Genomic DNA, 13,063 nt, shown 5'->3' with positions numbered 1-13,063 from the left:
CCCGCAAGCCTTGCGCTCTCGGGGGGAGATCCCCCGGGTGCGCAAGGCTGGCCAACACCAGCGCGGAGCACGGGGCGTCCTCCGAAGGGCGCCCCGTGCTCCACGCTGCCAGCTGCCGCCCGCAAGCCTTGCGCTCTCGGGGGGAGATCCCCCAGGTGCACAAGGCTTGCCGACACCAGCGCGGAGCACGGGGCGTCCTCCGAAGGGTGCCCCGTGCTCCGCGCTGCCAGCTCCCTCCCGCAAGCCTTGCGCTCTCGGGGGGAGATCCCCCGGGTGTGCAAGGCTTGCCGACACCAGCGCGGAGCACGGGGCGTCCTCCGAAGGGCGCCCCGTGCTCCGCGCTGCCAGCTCCCTCCCGCAAGCCTTGCGCTCTCGGGGGGAGATCCCCCGGGTGCGCAAGGCTGGCCAACACCAGCGCGGAGCACGGGGAGTCCTCCGAAGGGCACCCCGTGCTCCGCGCTGCCAGCTGCCGCCCGCAAGCCTTGCGCTCTCGGGGGGAGATCCCCCGGGTGCGCAAGGCTTGCCGACACCAGCGCGGAGCACGGGGCATCCTCCGAAGGGCGCCCCGTGCTCCACGCTGCCAGCTGCCGCCCGCAAGCCTTGCGCTCTCGGGGGGAGATCCCCCAGGTGCACAAGGCTTGCCGACACCAGCGCGGAGCACGGGGCGTCCTCCGAAGGGCGCCCCGTGCTCCGCGCTGCCAGCTCCCTCCCGCAAGCCTTGCGCTCTCGGGGGGAGATCCCCCGGGTGTGCAAGGCTTGCCGACACCAGCGCGGAGCACGGGGCGTCCTCCGAAGGGCGCCCCGTGCTCCGCGCTGCCAGCTCCCTCCCGCAAGCCTTGCGCTCTCGGGGGGAGATCCCCCGGGTGCGCAAGGCTGGCCAACACCAGCGCGGAGCACGGGGAGTCCTCCGAAGGGCACCCCGTGCTCCGCGCTGCCAGCTGCCGCCCGCAAGCCTTGCGCTCTCGGGGGGAGATCCCCCGGGTGCGCAAGGCTTGCCGACACCAGCGCGGAGCACGGGGCATCCTCCGAAGGGCGCGCCGTGCTCCGCGCTGCCGGCTGCCGTCCGCAAGCCTTGCTCCCGCCGCCCGACTCGCCCGCCTCCCTCCCACGGCACACCAGGCAACGTCTCGCGGCACACTAGTGTGCCGCGGAACACCGGTTGGGAAACACTGAACTAGACTAATAAACTGTTACAGCATCATTTGATGAAATCCACCAAGGACAGATTTTTATCAATGGATCTGAGAGTTGAGCGATACTAATTTCCTATTTGAGGTAATTTTGGATTCAAAAAAGAAAAAAGACCCTTCCTTCAAACCATGAATTTTGCTTACTAAATTGGCATGTTATATTGCTCTTCCTCCATCTTAATCTCAGGGTTGCGGGTCTGACAGCCCCACATTGGGCAAAAGATTCCTGAATTGCAGGAGGCCGGATGAGATGGCCCTTGGGGTCCTTTCCAAATCTACAAATCTATGATTCTATGACAAAACATTTTCCTTCAAAATGCAGGCGATTAATCAACTAAAAATCCTTTAACTGATTGACAGCCACAATAATTTCTTGTCTAATGCAGCCATACGAATGGAGTCTATCAGTGGTTAAGGATAATTATTCATTTCAACACGGTTGCAAGTTTCCCCTTACAAGCAAAAGTGCAAGTTCCAGATTTCCCCCTTCCAAATCCTGCACCTCCTATCTGCAAAGGAACAGAACAGTGTTTCAACTTTGAAGGCCTCATTCAAAACATAAGAACTACTACTTTGTGATAAATGTGAAGAGCTGGCAACTAAGCACATTCACTAGGAACGCGCAGAAGATAAATGTTTCATTTCTAGTGTGGGAAAAATAAAATATATGTGTCACTCCATTTGGAACCCTCTGGAGATATTAACAAACATGAAGGGCATGTGCTTACGAGACAAGTAATTACAGCCAAGCAGTGAGGCTCATGTGCCAAATCTGAACACTACAAACATTAGTGCTGGCAGAGCTTGAGAAACCATGTTGGTACTCTTTGGTAGTTAGCAGCATTGGCACCTGCAACAGGCAAGGTCAAGCACTTGCTAGGTGCCACAGATGTTTTAAGGGGCTACTGAGATTAGTCCTAGACTTGACAATATTCCTGATCTGCACCCAGAAGATAGAGCAGATTATGGATCAGGAGACTGAGCAACAGATGAACTTTTTGCTGGAGAGGATCTTTTCTCCCACGTGGCTTCCTTTGAGCAAATGTCAGCAGAACCTGCTATTTGGAAACGTGGGGTGGAGCAGAGAGAAAGATACCGCGGAAATCTCAGGAGGTAAAAATCAACCGATGTGCAAGGGGACTCTCTTACACCGCACAATTCTGTTTGCAAGTATTTCAGTCAAAAGTGAGCAGCGATCTCTGTCTAAATTTGCACACTGCACAACTTGGTGGGACTGAGACTGACAACTTTTCAGTCCACTAACAGCAGGGCTTGGGGCTGCTGTTCAATGTCCTGACATTAGCAGGTGGTGATGTTTCCTCTCCAAACTGTTGGGAGGAACAACCCAGCAGATTCTTCAAATCAAGCTGCTGTAAAAAGCACCAGAGCAGATGAGAGACCCCCTTTACAGGTCAGAAATTAGCAGGCGAAAGCTTTTAACAGCCTGTAGATTATCAGTCACCTACTGATATCCGCACACTGGCGCTCAAAGATACAGGAGAATGGAAGAGCCCTGATGGATTAGAATAAGGGCACATCTAATCAAGCATTTTGTTCTCGCGGAGCCCAAACAAATGTTTACGGGGAAACCCGCAAGCAGGACATGACAGCAACAGCACTGTCTCTACCTGGGATCCCTAGTACCTGGCATTCAGAAGCATGCTGCCTCCAGCAGTGGAGAGAGAACACAGCCATTCTGGCTAATAGCCAGAAATAGCTTTACCCTCCATTCATTTTGTCTAATCTTCTTTTAAAGTCATCTTAGCTGGTGGCTACTACACAGTAGCAGTCAGTGGGGCAGCCCAGGTGGAGGGGTGTTGCTCATCTGCCTCTCCATGCCAAGCATCACCACTGGTTCCCAAGACAGGTGAGGAGCAGGGAGCTCAGCATGGTACGGAGCCAATCCAATGCTCTTTTCCACTGTGGCCACCAGCAGGTACATTCAGCAATGTGAAGGCAGGGCAGCAATGCCTCCAGTCCTGCACCAGCACACTGGAAGTTCATGCAACTATGTCTTGTGGGAGTGAGTTCCACAGTTTAACCACGCCAGCCAGACCGTTTTTTAACCTGGTCAGTTAACAATCCTAAGTTGAGCTGGTGTCTTTGCAGCATCCCCAGATAGCAGTTGCTACTCTTGCTGCCTCTAAGGAATCTTTCTTCCAGGGATCTGCAAGTTCCAGGTATGTAAGTGATGTGCCCATCCCCAGAAAGAAGAATGATTCCTGACAACCCTCCACATGATGGTCTCCTGAGCACAATCTTTACTATCATTATTTGTTGCATTTATATCCCACCTTTCTCTCCAAGCTCAAGATAGCGTATATGGTTCTGTCCTTCCTTTACAACCCTGTGTGGTAGGTTAGGCTTAGGAGCAGTGACTGGGCCAAAATAACTCACCCTGTCCATGCACCCAGCTCATGGCAAGAAGATCAAACTCCTGGTATCCAGGTTTGGAATTTTCTATTATAAAAGCCCATCGTGAATTTAGGATCCAGCACCCGTCATATCTAATGGCTTGCTCGACACCTACAGTAGAATGTAATGGACTCACAGAACTGTAGAGCTGGCAGAGACCCCAAGGATAATCTACTGCAAGCCGCTGCAATGCAGGACTCTTTTGCCCAACGTGGGGCTCAAACCCACGACCCTGAGGTTGAGAGTCTCATGCTTTACCAAGTGAGCTATCCTGCAGTGGTAGAACTAATTTTATACTTTCAGAATGTTGGTGGAGGACCACATTTTAGAATGCTTCTCAAGCAGTTTCAAGGGGTAACAACTCTCATCGTGTGCACGCGTGTGTGTATGTGTGCATGCTCGCACGTGCACTTTGCAGTCATAAAACTAATACAGCAGATAATGGGGCTGCAACAGAACTTTCCTCCCTGATATGCTAGACCAGGGGTTGTCAACCTGGTCCCTACCATCCACTACTGGGCGTTTCAGGATTCTAGGTGGGCAGGAGGGGGTTCTATGGCACAAGGTGAATCCTCCTTCCATCGAGCACTGGTGGCAGTGAGGAAATTTTACCATCAAGAAAGATGCGTTAGTGGGCAGTAGGTATAAAAAGGTTGACTACCCCTGTGCTAGATTTACTTAACAAAAGCTTCACCTATCAAATCCGGCCCCAGCCAACCACAGTGGTGGGGTCAGCAATACATAACCATTCTGCTGTGCTTCCTTGCTGGTTGCAAGTTATTGCTAGCTAACCAATCTAAGACAAGAATGAGAAACCTTTTTCAGCCCAGGGGCCATATTCCTTCATTGGCACCCTCCGGGGGGGGGGGGGCACATGCAGGCAGAGGCAAAATGTGGGCAAAGCAGCTGTAGACGACATTCCTGCCATGCTAAAGCCACACATTTCTCCACCAGGGGCAGCGAAGAGGCTTTATTCCAGCCAGGCAAAAGCACTGGAGGTCACAAGATCAAGGGAAAGATGGCATGCCTTGCTGGGAACTCTTTAAGGAACTAGGCAGAAGGCCTTCTCAGTAGTGGCACCTGCCCTGTGCATAGGCGCCGACTCCATGGGGCTTGAGGGGGCCCGAGCCCCCTCAAAAATTCGTTTGGGGGGGCTCCGCCCCCCCAATAATCTCCGGCGCCCCTGCAGCAGAGCGCCATTGCCGCCCCTCCCCCAGCCCAAAATGCACAGGGAGGGGCGGGCTGCATGCCTCCTGCCCTCCCTCCCGAGCAAAAGCTCCACCCAATTTCCTTTGGAGCTGATTAATAGGCGCAGCACGCTCTCCCCTATTCGCTCACGAGGAGGCAGCGCCACTTTATTTGCATATTCATGACCTTATTTATTATTCATGAGCTTTCCCGGGCCCCCCCCAATATTTTTTATAAGTCCGCGTCCCTGGCCCTGTGGAACGCCCTCCCTTCAGATGTCAAGGAAATAAGCAGCTATCTTATCTTTAAAAGACATCTGAAGGCAGCCCTGTTTAGGGAAGTTTTTAATATTTAATGCTGTATTGTTTTTAACACTCGATTGGGAGCTGCCCAGAGTGGCTGGGGGAAACTCAGCCAGATGGGTGGGGTATAAATAATAATATTTATTATTATTATTATTATTATTATTATTATTATTATTATTATTATTTACTTGCCCCTGGGCCTCCCTGGTCTAAGAGACAGAACAAAGGTAAGTTCAAAGGAGCAAACCACATGCTGCCCACCAATGGATTTAACAAGGTTCCACCGATTTGCTATGGTGGTGCTTACTTGGGTGGCCTGCAAAGTTGCATGGAGGACAGGAGTGGAGTGCTTCACCTGAAGGGTCCTAGAAGGGTGTTCCCACCTGCTGTCTAAAACTGCAACCTCCTAAGGCTGCTTTTTGTTCTATAAAAATGGCATTTCTTGCAAGCATTTTGCAGGCAATGCTCCTCCTGTGCTCAAGCCCATTTTCATCGCTGCAAATGATGGGGTGAGCTCCCGTTGCTTGGTCCCTGCTCCTGCCAACCCAGCAGTTCGAAAGCACATTAAAGTGCAAGTAGATAAACAGGTACCGCTCCAGCAGGAAGGTAAACAGTGTTTCAGTGCTCTGCTTTGGTTCGCCAGAAGCAGCTTAGTCATGCTGGCCACATGACCCGGAAGCTGTATGCCGGCTCCCTCGGCCAATATAGCGAGATGAGCACCGCAACCCCAGAGACGGTCACGACTGGAACCAATGGTCAGGGGTCCCTTTACCTTTACTATCAAGCACCAGACCTGCTCCTAGGAGGCTTCAGATAGAAGAAAACCAAACCCTTTCCATAGGTCACCTGCCAGGTGAATGTCTCACATCAGGGGGTAGGCAACCTAAGGTCCGTGGGCCACAAACGGCTCACAGGGGTCATTTAACTGGCCCACGGGCCACCCCTGAACAAAGCTGCCCACTCAGCGAGTTCCCATGCGCTGTGCTAAACTGGCGCGGCACCGGGACTCACTTCTGTGGTGCCAGAAATCGCAGGTGCGTGCGCACGCTCACAATCCAGCCTACAGAGTGATCTCCGTTGAAGTGAACCGGCTCAGGCAAGGTAAACTTTGCCGCCCCCGTCTCACATCTTCTCAGAGGGGAAACGCATTTCTTTTTTAAAAAAATAAAAATTGCAAGGTTGTAGCTCCTTCTTTCTGCTCTGCTTTGGAGATCAATAGTGGCAGTTGTTCTTTTTTAACAATGTGCTTTAGAGAGGAAATCTCTTGGAACTGATCTAGGGAAACAACTCTTTCAGTATTTCTTTGCCTCCCGCACAAACGAGGGTGGGGGGGAGGGGGAGGGGTTTGCAAGCATTCCACAACTGAAATTCAAACTTTGCAATAAATAGCACTATTTGAGCACGCAGAGTAACCGCCCTGCAACACTTTCTAATTCTAATAATTGAATTCTGCGTTTAGAAATTTCCAGGGAACAATCAGCCCCATTAGGGGACATTCGGCTGGTTAAGTTACTTTGGACAATTCCCATCAAATAATATGTTTTGGGGGGCGTGGTTTTTGGAAGAAACCTAAGTGGGTTGTTTTCAGCTGCCAACCATGAGAAATTCCTCCTTTCTAAATTGGGTTTTGAGGAAACAATGAAACAAAGAGATCTCGTTTGTAGTACATTCTTCTTCTGCTTCACAAAGACATTTGCATTTTCAGTCTCATTTTCTGGGTACTCTGTGAGCCTATTCTGCATATAATAAGAATCTTACATGCTTTTGTGTACTATTGTTGCAATATATTGCATTGTTTTTTTTCTACCAATTACAACAATCACCTCTTATAATGTTTACTGGTCCCATTGACTTGGTCTGTGGTTTCTGTATAATTTGGGGACGCTCTATTTTGCGTTTTCTGTATTTGCATAGCAATCTGCCTAATAGTGTCCCAACTAGTTTTCCTGGACTATTTGCACAGGTTAGGCAACCATGGTGCATTATGATTGGGGCCGACCCTAAAGATGGTTCAGAAACCGCAGTTAATCCAGAATACACCTGGCTAGACTACTAACTGGAACTGAACCTTCTGATCGTTCTACACCTGCAGTTTACCAAAGGCACTGGCTAACAGTTCACTGCTGAGCCCAGTTCTAAGTGCTAGTCTTAATCGTCAGAGCTCTTCACAACTTGGCACCTGAGAGATTGCCTACCTGCACTTGTGCCAGCCTCTACTTTGAGTTCATCATCATAGGCTCTTCTCCAGATTCCCATGAGATACAGCAGGAGGTTAGACGAGACAGGGCCTTTTCGGTGGTGGCCTCCCAGCTTCGAAACACTCTTTCCAGGGAGATGCTCGCCTGGTGCCCAGTCAGGCAAAGACTCTTTTTATTTTTCCAGGCTGTCTAACATTTCTGGGTCTGTTTTATTTCATTCCATGGAACGGGTTGGATCCAGACTTAAGCCTTCTTTGGACATTACAGTTAGGGTGATGTCAACACGTGGAGGGAGGAGGGGAACAACAAGCACACTAACTCTACCCCTCAGTCACAAGAATATGCTCAAATCTTCCAGGGTATACTGCAGCCTTTTAACCAAGTGGCTTCCAGAAGTTTTGGACTACAACTCCCATCAGCCCCGGAGGCTTGCTGGGGCTGTTGGGAGTTGCAGTCCAAAGCATTTGGACTCTGCATTACAGAGTCAGAAGCTGCTTATACTGAGTCTATCTGGGTCAGCACCTACTGTAAATTTTGAAAAGAGGGCTGTCTCTTTGTCTACTATCTGGGACAGCTCTTAAAATTTTGTAATCAAACTCAGCATCATGGTTCCTGAAAAGAGGTTTTCTGTCTTGTGGTTTTCTGGGCACCATCTTGAATCAAGATGGCGGATGAAATCTTTCAGAGATCCATTGGTTTTAACCAGGGATTTCCAAAACTGCACTGATTGTTTGGGTTCCTTCGAATTCCCAAGCAACACTGGGTACTTTCTTCAGGTACACATTAACTGGAATTAGCTCTTCAAGGTTCTGGACAGTGAATATCCCTCAGCAATACCTGGAGATGCCAGGGACTGAACCAGGGGCCTTCTGCATGCAAAGCCAGTCCTCTACCATCGAGCTACAGACCTTCCCCCAAACGGATGTGGCAGAAGCTCCTGTATTCATGAAGGCTCTCTTTGCATTCCAAGTTTCTAAGATTAGGGAGGCACCTGTCCACAAATACAGGACTTATTTCTTCCACAAGCTGGAAGGTGGACGAAACGGCAGTCAGACCCAAGTGCTGGCTTCCACTGCCCTTCTTCATGTGTTGATTTCACTTTTTCTGTAACTCCCGAAGAGCCTCGGAGCATTAAATAGGTTACTAGAGATATATAACCTGAGATTTTAATTGTTGCAAGCAGCTCTGAGCAACCCAAATGGGGAAGGGCAGGATATAAACCTTTTGCATAAGAATAAGAAAAATTATTTCCATGTAGCCATGGTTAGGATTCTGCTGTTAGAGCAGACCCCTTCCAATCCATGGTGCTAAAATCAGTCAAGCGTCCCTGATTCTCAAAAGGTCCACTCCATGTCTGTTTTTAAGCTGGTTTACAGATTTGCCGCTTTTAACTCCTAATTATGCATCAAATTGTTTTTGTTGTGGGTTTTTTTTTAAAAAAAATTAATAGCAAAATACTCTGGCAGCTTGACTGACGGGCAGAATATATAGTCTTATTGTTAAATAAAATCCAGCTCTGTTTTATTGACTCTGGCTGGCAGGGACTCTCCAGCTGTGGTCTTCTTCAAATTTTCCTTGAATTATTCATCAAGACAACCCACCAAATTATAGGAAGCAAGAATGAGATTCTGGGCCAACACTGCCTGCAATGGCTGGAAGCCGTTATTAAGTCTAGCCAGGGACAAACTCTGGCAATCTTTCGTAACATAGTGCTGTGCAAGGCCAAAAGTGGATCTTATCAATTATGGACATTTCCAATTTGGTACTTCCCTCGGCTCAGCGTCCTGTGCACGGGAACCGCCGGCACTCTCCTCAATCTGGTGCTGGTCTAGTAAAGGCATTTACTTTTTCAGTCTGAGGGCCACATTCCCTTTTGAATGACCTTCTGAGGGCCACATACCAGCGGTGGGCAGTGCCAGAGTCAAACCTGGGAGGAGCAGCTGATGTAAACATTACCTCTGAAGCACCAGGCAGGCTACTTTCTACTGCCCACCCCCACCTTGTGATTCTCCATCCAAGCAAGCAGTGGAGACATCCCAGCCAGGGACAGCAAGGGGGACAGTCTGGGGAGCAGGGTGCATCTCGGGGAGGATCCTGAGGGTCAGAAAGAGAAGCTTGGAGGGATGCATTCAGCCCTCAGAACTGAGGTCCCCCCACCCCTGGTCTAAGGTCTCCAGCAGAGGTCCTTCTCAGCTCTGCAATCCTTTTATTGGACTCCACGGATTAAACTCAGGACCTTGTGCATGACAAGGTTGTGCTCCACCACTGGGCTGTAGGTCCTTTTGAAAATCACAGGGCCTCTATGAATTTTCGGCAGTCGCGCATGCACAGAAGCACCAAATCGCAACCTGTGCATGCACAGATGCAGGTTGAGAACGCTGCGGGTTGCGAACGTGCATCCCGCACGGATTGTGTTCGCAACCCGAGCATCCACTGTATACATGACCAATCTGCCCTCCCCCCCAATTCCACATCACTTCACAACAAGGTTGTGAGAGGGCTCAGAGTTAGCCAGAGGTGGAGCACGATGGCCGGTAACAACATAATAGACCCATGGCGGCCAAATCGCGTTCTCAGATACAAACCTCCATCCACAGAGAACAACCCTACCCTGGAAGACCCCACACCAGACTACATGAATCTACAGGGAATGATTTTCAGTATGTGTGGCTTGATGCTGAAGCTAAAATGGTGTGCCTGAATAGCTGCATGCTGTTCATTCATCAGCTTTGCCAACTCTCAGAGTTCAGAAGACACCAAACAGATGATGAGCAGCTTCATGTTGTCTATCTCAGCTGTAGTGACTTCCTATCTGCAAAACCCATGTCTCCTCCTTGGTGCAAGGATATTGCCTCTCTTCAGAGCTCCTCTTGCAAAGCAGAGGTGAACTCCCTCAACAGAGAGGACTATTTTCTCAGGAAATGCAGATCCATTTGCACATGTCTTGGGAGGACTCATTTTGTTGCATTAATAAAATGATGGTTATTGGGGGGGGGCAAGGTTGTGAGTGGTGGGCTAGGCTGTGCAACAGATACCAGCCCAAAATAAAGCAAACAGAAATTTAATCTAGGTCTCCCAGGTTCAACTCTAGCACTCTGTCCTCTGCACTATGTTGATTTATGTTATTTTAAAGCTGTGTTCACCTGCAGTGCACTTAAAAACACCTCCAGGCAATTAGGAAAGGAAGTATACAAAATGTCTAAAATGTTGGCCATTTTTAAAAATTCCCAATCACAGACGAGAAATAGGAGGATGTATGAGAAGGGATTGTTAAAAGATGTATAGTGCCTTCTATGGAATTGCAAGCCACCCTAATTCTGACTTTCAGAAGGCTGATCCATAATACGCTCCCCACTAGCAAGACACATTCACACTCCAGGTCAGAAGTGAAGCCTTCTATAAATACAACACGTCTCGCTGTCATCTTGGAACACACTCAAGGGTCTTGAGACACCACAGTCATTTACCACTATAAATATGACAGAGTGGTGCCCAGATGAAAAGCACAGCTCCAATCCTGTTTCCACTGTGTGGTTCCCACAGATCGGCCAATGCTATGGGTTGCAAGGCCATGGCTGCCTTAAGAAAATCAATGTAAACACTGCAGGCTCCTGCTGAATCCCTCTTAACCATGGGGCCCCTCCCCTTTTACCTTTCTGTTTTGGTGTATAGAAATATTTGACTTGTATGGTTTTTTTCACCATGTCTTAGCCACTATGTTAGTTTAAAAGCCGTGTCTTGTGTTTATTGGCCGAATAAAGTCCCGTTTTTGTTCAAAAAAGGGGGGGGGAGAGAAAAAAGAAAATCAATGGAAACAACCGCACGGCCCTTTACCCTCCGACTGAATAACCATTAAGGGGTTAAGGTAAGTGTGGCACACTGCCCTTACAGAACGGAAGCAGAGGCTAGATTTTTAAGGATGGAACCCTAAACCCACTTGTCCTGGGGTTAGTCATTTCTGGAGTAAGCATCCTCAGGACCACTCTGAAACGGAACCTAAAATGCAACATTTAGGTGACAAATCTGTATAGACACCTGGGGGCAGCTCCAAACCGAACGAAATGGGAGTTAACTTCTGAGTAGACATGAAGTGGATTTTGCTGTTCGTTGAATCTCCTCAATTAGAACTGTTTTGTTAGAAAGGGAGACACCAATGTAGTTGTTGTTGTTGTTTTTAAAAAAGCAACTTATTCTTATGCAAGTTGTTGGAATTTGTCTTGTCTCAGGAGACAATGAAGTGCACCTTCTAGGGTGAAGCCAAACCACTGGAGAATCACAGCATTCAATGTGGCTGCAGAGACTGGTAACTCATAACGTCTGGTAACTGTGACGTCTCATATTGTTGATTCCTTTGACCCCTCTGGGGCGCAAGCCTGGGCAGTGTTCATGGAGGTCCTGGACTGCCCAGACAACAAAGGAAAGCAAAGTAAGATATTTGGCTCCGTCTTGACTGCAGGAGTTGCCGGAAGGAGGCGTACAAGATGCCATCCAACCATCTTAGAGTTTGAGTAGTGTTTACTCATTGGTCTTTTCTTTGCCCAAAGATGTCTGCAAGGAAGCAGGTAAAGATTTTTCCTGGGGCTCACTTCCATTCTCACGAATTAGTATAGCCACAAGGCAGCAGAGTTTGGGATCAGTTTTTCCTACTAGATGGGCTACCTTCCCAAGCTGACAAGCCCCATCTGCCCCTCACTTCCCTCTATAGCTCATGCAGAAACCACCTTTTTGACCTTTGGACTCACTGCAGGTTCTCATCTACTCAATCTGCCACACAGCCTGCCTTCGAATGCAGGGAAAGTCCCTAGCTCACTGAGGGTTTGAGACCCATTGGCTACCTGGCTTAGCAAGCCAGTTGAAACCATTCCCTGGATGTGGCTGCTGTCACATGCTGACAGCTTCTGGGAGCCACAAGGGAAAGATGAGTGCAAGGGGGGGGGGGAGAGAGACAGGACCAAAGGCAGATAAACTACCTCAGAAAGAACATTACATGTTCCTCACCAGAGTTACTAACCACAGGACCCACATGTGGGTTGGAAGGCTGTGCTGGTGGGTCACGGTAAAACTGCTACTTCCAAGTCAAAATCCTGATACTTCTGGCCACTACATGTGGCGTCAAGGCTAGAAATCATTCTCATTTTATCAATTTCCATGAGTACTGCAAAGCAGCAGGAGAAAGGAAGGAGCGTTTTTCAGTAAGAAAGGTATTTCTGGCAAACTGTAAGCTCCACCTTCCTATTTGTTGTTGTTTAGTCGTTTAGTCGTGTCTGACTCTTCGTGACCCCATGGACCAGAGCACGCCAGGCACTCCTGTCTTCCACTGCCTCCCACAGTTTGGTCAAACTCATGTTGGTAGCTTCAAGAACACTGTCCCACCATCTTGTCCTCTGTTGTCCCCTTCTCCTTGTGCCCTCCATCTTTCCCAACATCAGGGTCTTTTCCAGGGAGTCTTCTCTTCTCATGAGGTGGCCAAAGTACTGGAGCCTCAGTTTCACGATCTGTCCTTCCAGTGAGCACTCAGAGCTGATTTCCTTAAGAATGGAGAGGTTTGACCTTCTTGCAGTCCATGGGACTCTCAAGAGTCTCCTCCAGCACCATAATTCAAAAGCATCAATTCTTCGGCGATCAGCCTTCTTTATGGTCCAGCTCTCACTTCCTATAGGTATACTTTTAGTGATGGAGCTCTCTAGCAGGTAGGGACACTCTATTCAACTTCTAGGAGTGAATAGAGTGGCTTTGTAGGAGTTTGTCTGCTGTGATGGGGAGAATG

General features: G+C 49.1%; 1 protein-coding gene and 1 pseudogene across 3 annotated transcripts in view; one reads left to right on the top strand and one right to left on the bottom strand.

The window, feature by feature from the left end:
- Window positions 1-13,063, bottom strand: part of CD99L2 (CD99 molecule like 2) — a 71,311-nt gene that overhangs the window by 47,847 nt on the left and 10,401 nt on the right. The window lies entirely within an intron of this gene.
- Window positions 9,802-10,277, top strand: LOC309362157 (PAT complex subunit Asterix pseudogene; annotated as a pseudogene). Its single transcript has one exon. The product of its transcript is annotated as a PAT complex subunit Asterix pseudogene (transcript).

Source organism: Podarcis melisellensis (genome assembly GCF_964234715.1).
Source record: "Podarcis melisellensis genome assembly, chromosome: Z".
Classification (NCBI taxonomy): Eukaryota; Metazoa; Chordata; class Lepidosauria; order Squamata; family Lacertidae; genus Podarcis; species Podarcis melisellensis.
This window is presented reverse-complemented; position numbering and strand designations above follow the sequence as displayed.